Source organism: Hakea prostrata, unplaced genomic scaffold (assembly GCF_041222555.1).
Source record: "Hakea prostrata isolate BN-2017 unplaced genomic scaffold, UWA_Hpros_2 contig_125, whole genome shotgun sequence".
NCBI lineage: Eukaryota > Viridiplantae > Streptophyta > Magnoliopsida > Proteales > Proteaceae > Hakea > Hakea prostrata.
Genome location: NW_028291244.1, coordinates 125,473 through 134,700, shown reverse-complemented (window position 1 = coordinate 134,700; position 9,228 = coordinate 125,473). Strand labels below are relative to the sequence as shown.

The 9,228-nt window shown below is 38.9% G+C and overlaps 1 long non-coding RNA gene across 1 annotated transcript; it reads right to left on the bottom strand.

Annotated features, from left to right (window-relative positions):
* Positions 1 to 896: 896 nt before the first annotated feature.
* On the bottom strand, positions 897 to 2,858 carry LOC148998820 (uncharacterized). Its single transcript, XR_016171102.1, has 3 exons — positions 2,175 to 2,858; positions 1,182 to 1,587; positions 897 to 1,029 (listed from the first exon to the last, which is right to left on the bottom strand). It is a non-coding gene; the product is annotated as an uncharacterized LOC148998820 (long non-coding RNA).
* Positions 2,859 to 9,228: the final 6,370 nt, after the last annotated feature.

The window sequence follows — 9,228 nt, the reverse complement described above, 5'->3', positions numbered from 1 at the left end:
CAAGAACTCTTATTGTTGCCTAGGCTAACTTAGGCGTCGGAGGCGGTTCCCCTACCAAAACTAGGCCGGACAGTTCTTGCTTTCTTTATGTGTGCAGGCATCCCAGTTATTCCAACTTAGCTAGAGAGCTCTTAAGGTGGTCATCTCAATATCCGGCCCTCGAAGAAGTTCTAGACGCAACATGTACAAACTCAGGGAGAAAGCTTGACAGAAGAAGAGGTCGTGAACTCAACCGAGCTGTTTCTGCATCTGAACTATACAATCCCCATGATGGGTTGTTTCCGTACTATTGCTCAGTAGAGGCAGGGATGTGTTTTGTAAATTCGAAACCTTTAGACTTTTAAATGTAAAACTCAAATTTTGCTTTTACAGTTACAATCGTCGGATTTCTTTTATCTTATGTGGCTTAATCTTAGCCAGCAACTGCAGCTGTTGCCGCAAATAAAAATCCAAATAAACCCAGGTCCATAAGGGCCTGTTTGGTTACATGAGTCTGGAGATTTCAAATATCTAGAGATTTCAAATCTATAGACTTCAAATCTATGGAGTTATAATTTATAAAATTAAGTGTTTGGTTGTGGAATGAAATATGTGAATTCATTCTAAAAATTTATTTGATCGACATGATTTTTGTGAATGTACAATTGTATAGCTTTTTTGAAATCTCTGGATTTCACCCCTTACCCATAAATCTATAGATTCACCTTTTTACATTAAAAACGTGAATCTGTAGATTTCATGAATCTATAGATTTTTACAACCAAACGAGTATAATTCTCACATTCATGAATCCAGAGATTTGAAATCTCTAGATTCATGTAACCAAACAGGCCCTAAAACATTCTTGAACCTTTTTATTTAAGTAGTCTAAACTGGAAGCAAGACACGTGAGCAAATCACTGTGGGAATAAAAATGGAGCAACTTGATAGCATCCTCTCTGTGTTTTTCCACACTTTGACAGGCTGTCCGCGCAATGAATTGCCAATCACCTTAAAAGCCAATGGAAGTCCCCTACAACCTTTCACTATCTGCAATTTTAACAATTTCCAGTAAAGTCAGTGATTTTTAAAAACGGATGAATTTCAGTACAGAAGCATCCATTACAAAATGTCCAAGTCTTGCCCATTTTTACAGAAAAATTGAATGCATGATATAAGTGGATATGATTAAGATATAAGACCTTGTTTTGAAGATCCCACTCAGGCTCCTCACAGGTTCCACTTTGCCGTTCCCAGGAAAAGCTGACTGACAAAAAAGAGCCATGGCATCTGCATCGCCGAGCATTTTTAAAGAATGTTTACAGTCAAATGATTGACATGCAGTTCTTGAAGTAACCAGTATCTAATATCCTCCTGTTCTGAAGATAAATTTCTGAACAACTGAATCCCAAACATCATCAAGAACCAACAGTAAAGGCTGTTTTTCTCTCAGCATCAGCAGGTTTCCCAGCTTCATCTCTGCATCTTCATCATTTAGAAACTGAGGGACTGGTGAACTTGGAAACATCTGTTCTGATAATCTTTTTAGTATTATTTTAAAGTTAGGTGAGCTTGAAATGCTAAGAAAGCATATGTTCTTGAACCCCTCTGTTTCAATAAGAATGAAGGCATAAAATCAGGAGAGCATACAGTTGATGTTTTCGGTAATACAAACTTAAAGGTATTTAAAGATAAAAAGACATAACTTGGATTGTTTCCATGAGAAAACCTTACACATAAGCATGTGAAATCATATTATGAGGTGAACTGCTGTGTGAAGTTGATAACATATTTTACAATACAAAATGAAAGGAAACAAGACTAAGAACCAGCTTCTTCACAAGGTTTGCAAAAAAAAAAAAAAAAAAGGGATTAATGTGTTTAATGGTGTTTGTAACCCCAATTGATTATGGGCTCCCGAACTGTCCATCCTCTTCTAATCCATTCACTCCAGTCTTGATATGAGTTCATTTCATAAACAACTTGTTCATACATCCAACAGGGGAGACTAAAAGGTAACCGATGTCAAAAAAATTGTTTTATTTGTAGAAGTGTTTGAACTAAATAGAACTAACTAAATCAAAAGGGTTTCTACATAATCAAATTTTAAATGAATATAACTAAAATAAAGCAGGAAAGAAAATTTGGGCTCCAAGAGGGTAAACAAGAAGAACGTTTGCAGATTTTATACACACCTTTGACATCGCTGTCTCGGCAGATCATGGAAGCCAACGTTATATGCCACAGCCACCAGGAGCACAAAGCCCCAGAACCATAATATCCTCTCTAAACAATTGCATCTTCAGTTCCATCAGAGGCACGTCCAAACCAAAAACCTTGTTGCTAATTCGAGGAATCTCGGATTTCAAACTGAACGAAGAATCGAATTTGGCGATCATGTCTCTCAGATTAACCAGAATATGCTTATTGTTGCTTATTGTCAAGCCAGATATCATTGTGCTTTTTGGTTTTTAACAACAGAAAGAATAGAATAACTATGGCGTGTGGTTCGATGAATTACCACAAACGATATTATAAAAGAACAAAACAGAGTGGGCTCGCACGGACGATCAATCTGCTATTCTTAGAACAATGTCCAAATCTAAGGAGAAGCCATTCATGGGGACCTTGGCAACCCATCTTTTGGACTAAAGTCGACCCACCCGAGCGATTCTTTCTGATGTTGTGGGAGAGAATATGCTTTGAGAGGAGAATACAAAGGTAGGCACTGAATTAGGATAACACGAAAGTGAAGTGAAAAACTGGGTAGAGGGGCTTTTGGAACTCCGAGGTTATTGGATCAACAAACAACCCAGAGAACAAACGGACAGTGAAGGAAAGGTGAAAGAAGAGGAAGATGAAGGTTTATGCGAGGTTAATTGTAGTTGCGATGTTGAAGATAGAACGAAGAAAATGTTAGGATTAGGGTTTAAACACAGTTCTACAGTTAGTTGGACTCTCCTACTAAGGCCCATTACACCGTTAGATCGTAATTGATCCGATGGCATATATTAGAACATACGTTGGGTATAACTCAGATACCTCAACCTTATTTGAGTATGACTCAGATACCTCAACAATCTCCTCCTATGTTCTATATATGGCTCTAGCGTTAGCCCCAGTAATGTTCAAACTCAATACAGAATCATTCATAACTTTCCAAAAGAGAATAGTATAGTATTCAATTAAATCTAAAAAAACACTTTGAATCAAAACATTAGTTTTAGAACAAATCTAAACCCAATCTAATTAAAAGTTCTTCTTGGAAGCGAATTACTTATTCTCGCAAAAACAATAAAATTGTTCCTTGCATCCTTGAACAATTTACTCATAAAGTGAATCATCTCTGTCGAGATCCATCCTGACAGTTTTGAGTGATTTTACATGTCAAGTAAATCTTTCCACTAAGCCAGAGGATTGGATTCGCTCCTCCATTTTCGTCATCGATTGCAAATTTATCAAAATATGAATCTCATAATATATGAATTCAATCATTTGCATAAGTATCTAGTTCAATCAAAAAAACTTAGTACAACTCACATGATGACTGAAAATCATTTGAATTCTCAAAAGTTTCTATACAAGAACAAGATCTAAATGGAAATCTTGAGACTGGAGAATATAATTCTGATTCCATAAAAGATAGAACTCAAAACAATACAGGTTCATCTTAGATTTCCTTTCAACAGCCACTTCACCTAGTGTAAAAATAGTCACTAATAGATTTGATGTTTCTATTTCTGAGCAATAGAATGCATTAGAATTATCCTTCCAAAATTTGAGTATGTAAAATTTAGAGAAGAGCATAGTTTAAAGTTCCATTAAGGTATCTTATTAGCCTTATGATATGGAGAAAATATAATCGAACCTGGTTCAATCTTGATTCCGACCCTCGACCCCAGTCGGGACGAAAGGAATCGACTCGCTTCCGAGCGAGCCGGGTCCAAGAGATAGCTTGCTGAGGAAGTAAACTTATTTAGTCACAAGCACGCCCTAATCCGCTACGATCGAAATAGGCTAATCGACAAAGATACGGGTAGCGACATTTGGTAGGCTGTCACTTATCGCTATTATATGGATAACGATCGTATTATCAAAGGAGTCATCTACTAGTCCAACCTAGTAGGGATCTATCACTCAACGGATCTATCTGTTAAGATCTGACGACTATCCGAAGAAGGCTCAAATACATCCAACGAAGGAGATTCGAAAGTAACTCTATATAAGACATCACCTACTCACGAGGTAGAAGGACACATACAATCTTAATCGTATTCTCGTTATTCATTCCTTAGCTCTGTGCTCCAGCAGAGCCGTTTGTGACTAAGTTCATCAACTGACTTAGCCTTTGGAGGTGGACTCCCGATCCCAGCGGTCGGGCCACATCTGACGTTTGTTTTTGCAGGTCATTCTCAGGAGATCTAAGGGGTGAGCAGATTTTGGACGCATTGTCACATCCCCCCGACCGGTACCCTAACTGGCATACTCGAGAGTGTGATCCACAGCCCAAAAGATCAAGTTTAGGAACGATCATATCCATTTAGCACAATAACATAATCAAAAGCAAGAACAAATCATAATGTTCATGTAAGTTAATAATAAAATTCAAGAAAATATCTCAGAAGGATCACTAGAGAATATCAGAGTGCGGAATAACAAGATACCAAATCAAAAGACAATTGTAGAATATAGCGGAAATATACCCTACAAACACATGCAGAAGGTAGATCGAAATCTAAATAAAGCTCTAAGCTAATACAAGTAAAGTAAAAGATAAGTCTAGAAGAATGTAGAGAAAACTATTCCACATCTTCAGTCAGCTCTTCTTCTCCTTCAGTCTTATCTTCTTCACCTTGCGCTTCCTTATATGGACCGTCAAAGAAATCCGAACCTGTAGAGAAGTCTAACAACAGATTGTACAAAAATGAATGAGTTTCGAAAGAAACTCAGTAAGGCAAGTTAACTCATAACAACACAAATAACATGCGGCAGAACATAACAAGATGCAACGCAATATGAAACAGATAATGTATGTATGCATTTAACTCTATGTATGATGGTCTCTATGGCAGACATGCTTTAAGTCATAGCACCGTACTTCTTTGGGTAGGTCACGCATACGGCTCCTGTTGGTAGTGGGTCCGGCATCCCTCAGGACAAACCATGGCAGGGGGTTAAGTCAACACTCTCTCTCACAACCATTTGGCATAAGTACCGGCGCATGTCAGGGTAAAGCCTAGCCCAATGCAAGTCATCGACTCAGTTACATCAACTCAGGTACAGATACTTCCATTCCTCGCCCCTGGCGATCCTTTCCGGTACCCTTTCCACTAGAGTCCTAATAGTCCTGGATTACGGACTCATCAACCCTATTGGTTATCCACATATGGTAAACGGGAAGCTCTCATGTCCTCTCACGGGTTGGTTATCGGTCTTAAGCGCCCATGACCCAAGTCTAGCCATATGCAACCCTCCAATACATGGCCCCCACAATGTGATTCCCGTCCTCTCATGGGTTGGTTACCGATCTTAAGCGCCCGTGAATCCCCATTGCTGCCACGGGTCGTTCGGTCTCAATACCCTTCCGAATCGGGTCTGATATAACAGGGGTACAACCTAACCAAACACTGCTAGACAGCCCTAGGTATGACAACTAATGATTCGGGAAAGTGTTGATGGGCAACCCCGGAAACATCCCATACTATTTCCGATAATGTCCAAGGATAGAAGTGTCAAAAGGACACCTCCCAATCCCAAACCAAACTTAATCAAACACAGTCTCAGATCAGTCATGACATATACAATCAGCAACTCATTATATAAAAAAGAATGTAAAGTCATGATCAAATCATAAAACAATATAGTAATAAGCAATCTCACATGAGTCTAAGTAATAAAAGAAACATGATAAAGAGCTACTGTTCTCACAGTAGTACATCAGAATATAAAGTGTACAAACAGTAAACAACTCATAGTTTCGTAAAGTAGAAACCAGAGAGTATGCAATCTATGTAGTTAAGGAGATAATTGTCCTTACCTTGATTATCGTCGAAGATAATCCAAAGATCAAAGAGAGAGGCTCCAAACTTAGCAAATAAACCCCTAACAATCATAGATATAACATTAGGAAAGATACCTAAAAGATCAGAGAGCAAACGAATCAAACTGAGCGAAAATTGAAGCTACTGCCTTCATTGGTCGAGTGCCTTGGTCTACTGACCCAGTCGACCAATCGAGTCAGTACGAAAATTCGAAAACTGTTTTCATCATAACTTCTTCGTTTGAAGTCGGATTGATCCGAAATTCGAAGGGGAACTTCCTAGGATGTATTAGAATCATATGGGAAGATAAAATCATCAAGTCATGGTAAAAATATGGGTTCTTGATTTGACCCAAGAAACTAGGGTTTCAACCTTATGGTTCCCATAAAAAGGTTTTGATCACGGAAAGAGAGGGAACGATTGTTATCAGAAAATAACAAGAAATCATAGGAAATCTAGTTTAGGTTAACCATAAATATTACCCATGAGGTTTCCCTCACATGGGAGGTTACAAAAGGTTTCCAGAAAGATCATACAAGGGTTAGGGTTTCAAGGAATTTATTTGGCTAGGGTTAAGATCATGATGATGATCATAGATCTCAAAGAATAGAATGAGATCATGGAATAGATGGTTGCAAAGATGCATCATCTTTTTCCTCATTTCAATCAAGAACAAGAACGAAGAAAGAATAATTAGAAATCCTAATTAGGTTAAACATGGATCATGAAGAAAATATAGTATGGTTAAGGATAAATAACTAGGATATGAAAGGTTACAGATCTAGTAAGGAAAACACATTGATTGGATGTTAACAAGATCAAACTAAGGGTTCTTGGTTTGATCCAAGAAGTTAGGGTTTCACCTTTTTTGGCTCGCAGGAAAAGGTTGAGATCACAGAATGTAAGGGAATTAATGATTGGCCAATTAAAACAATAAAATCATAGAAGGTCAAATTTAGATTAACATAAATATGACCCATGAGGTTTCCCTCACATGGGAGGTTACCAAAGGTTCTCCGGATGATCACACAAGGTTAAGGTTTCAAGATAGACTTGGCTTACATAATCCAAAATGCCATGATCTATCAAGTGACTCATCCGAGGGGAGCAAACCTTGGATACGGGCGACTTCTGACGCGGATCTTCGAGCACTTCGGGGTCGACCTAGAGGGAGAGGAGGCTGTCCCGGTTGGGCATGGCTGTACGATAGGTCACAGATTGGTCGCTCAGGTGCACTTACTGGGTGGACCAAACTCACCAGAGATGCCAGCCGAGCCGGAGGACATGGATGTAGAGGCTGATGATGAGGATCATGCAGACTCGCCACCACCTTCCCAGTTCAAGACAGGAGGCACATCCGGGACTCAGGATACTTCGGAGGTCGCACCACCTTGGGCTAGAGGTCTGTTCACTCTGATGGACCAGTTCGAGCGAGGGCGGTAGAGATGAGGGGCCAGATAGCAGAGTGCCTTGACATACTCCGCCAGATGAGACTAGCTCCACCACCACCACCACAGCAGTAGATAGACTTAGGTTTTGATTCAATCTGATTCAGTCCTGACTTTAGGGTTTAGATATGTTTATTGTAGTTTTTATTCGGCACATGTTCATTTCCTACTATTTTGTAAAGCGTAGAGTACGCTCCAAATTATGTAAAGCTTTATCTTATTAATGAAATACAGTTATGTTTGTTGCACTTATATTATTGTCTCTTATGCACTTTCTTGATAATTACAATGCGAGAAATGTATTTCACTTGACTTATTGTAAGTGATACAAAAGAAGATTCACTTACTTTCTCAGTTTGTTCCTAACAAAGATGTTCTATTATTCACTCTAATTCTTTTGAGTCACTTCTGGATCTATGACTCAGATTGCGCATCTAACACTTGTATTAATTATTATTGATTTCGTAAAACAAAGGCTCTGATACCACTCTGTCACACCCCACCCGCCGGTCTTGGTTACCCGCCCGACAACCCGTGGGTCCGATTCGTCACAAGATCCAAGGTTTTAGTCTATCAACAATATTTAAGACAAATAAAGATAATCAATAGCAAAGACTATTCAATAACTGAATTAAATGAATTACAGGAGTCCAAAATACTCCAATAACAATAATAAAGGAAAGAAATAATGAATAAAATGAATAAAGGTTTCAGTGGAAGTAAACAAAAAGGTTATATCAATTTCTTCCCAGTTCCCTTTTCTAAATCTAAAAAGTGTTTTTCATGGATCTCAAGGTAAGGTTTTCTCCAATTCAACTCTATTCGCTGAGCAAACTTTCTGACCACCCTCCGCCTTTGATCATCAATAGGTGCGATAAGCGCACTTCATGCAGCTACAGGAGCTCCCGCACATGCTATTTCCATCTCCCACTGACGGTGCCACATCTTCTTCATATGGGATGGTTCCTTCATTGGAAACTAGTCCATCTTCCTGTAAAATTCCTTCTTCTGTGCAGGCTAATAAACAATACAAAATAAAGACATGAGTTTTAGAGAACTCAGTAAGAAACAATCACAATCCCATCAATTATCCAACAATGCCAAGATACATGAATAATATGAATGAACGCAAAATATGAATGATACTATGATTTCTAACTATGCAGGTCTCTAATAGTTGACATGCTTTAAGTTATACACCAGCCCTCCTCTGGGTAAGTCTCATCACTCTGATCCGGCAAGGACTAGCTACCTCTGTAGGGATCCTGGGAAAAAGGGAAAAGTCCACACCTGGCTCTCAATTCCATAGCTGGGGGGTTAAGTCAACACTCTCTTACCATGACCATTGGTAATGAGTACTGGCACATGTCGGGGTTTCTAATCCAATGCAATGTCATACTGGTTACATGTCTACATGAAGTCCAGATACATCCCCTATGGCACCAACCAACTCGGTTCCGTATCCTTCGCAACCTAGGAGAAAGAATCCTCACGGACTGGTTACCGCTGTTGAACTCCACTCCTTAACCCTATGTGTCACATCCACCCAGCCGGTACCCTATCTGGCATACCCGAGTGTGTGATCCACAGTCCACAAGATCCAGTAGTTAGTGAAATCATCCTCCCACATTCACAACAATATAATCAAGAACAAGACTAAATCAATGTTAATAATTTTATTCAAATGAATCATAGATAAGTAACGAGATAATCATCAGAGTGCAGAAAAGATACGAATAGATATATAAATCAAAAGTAGA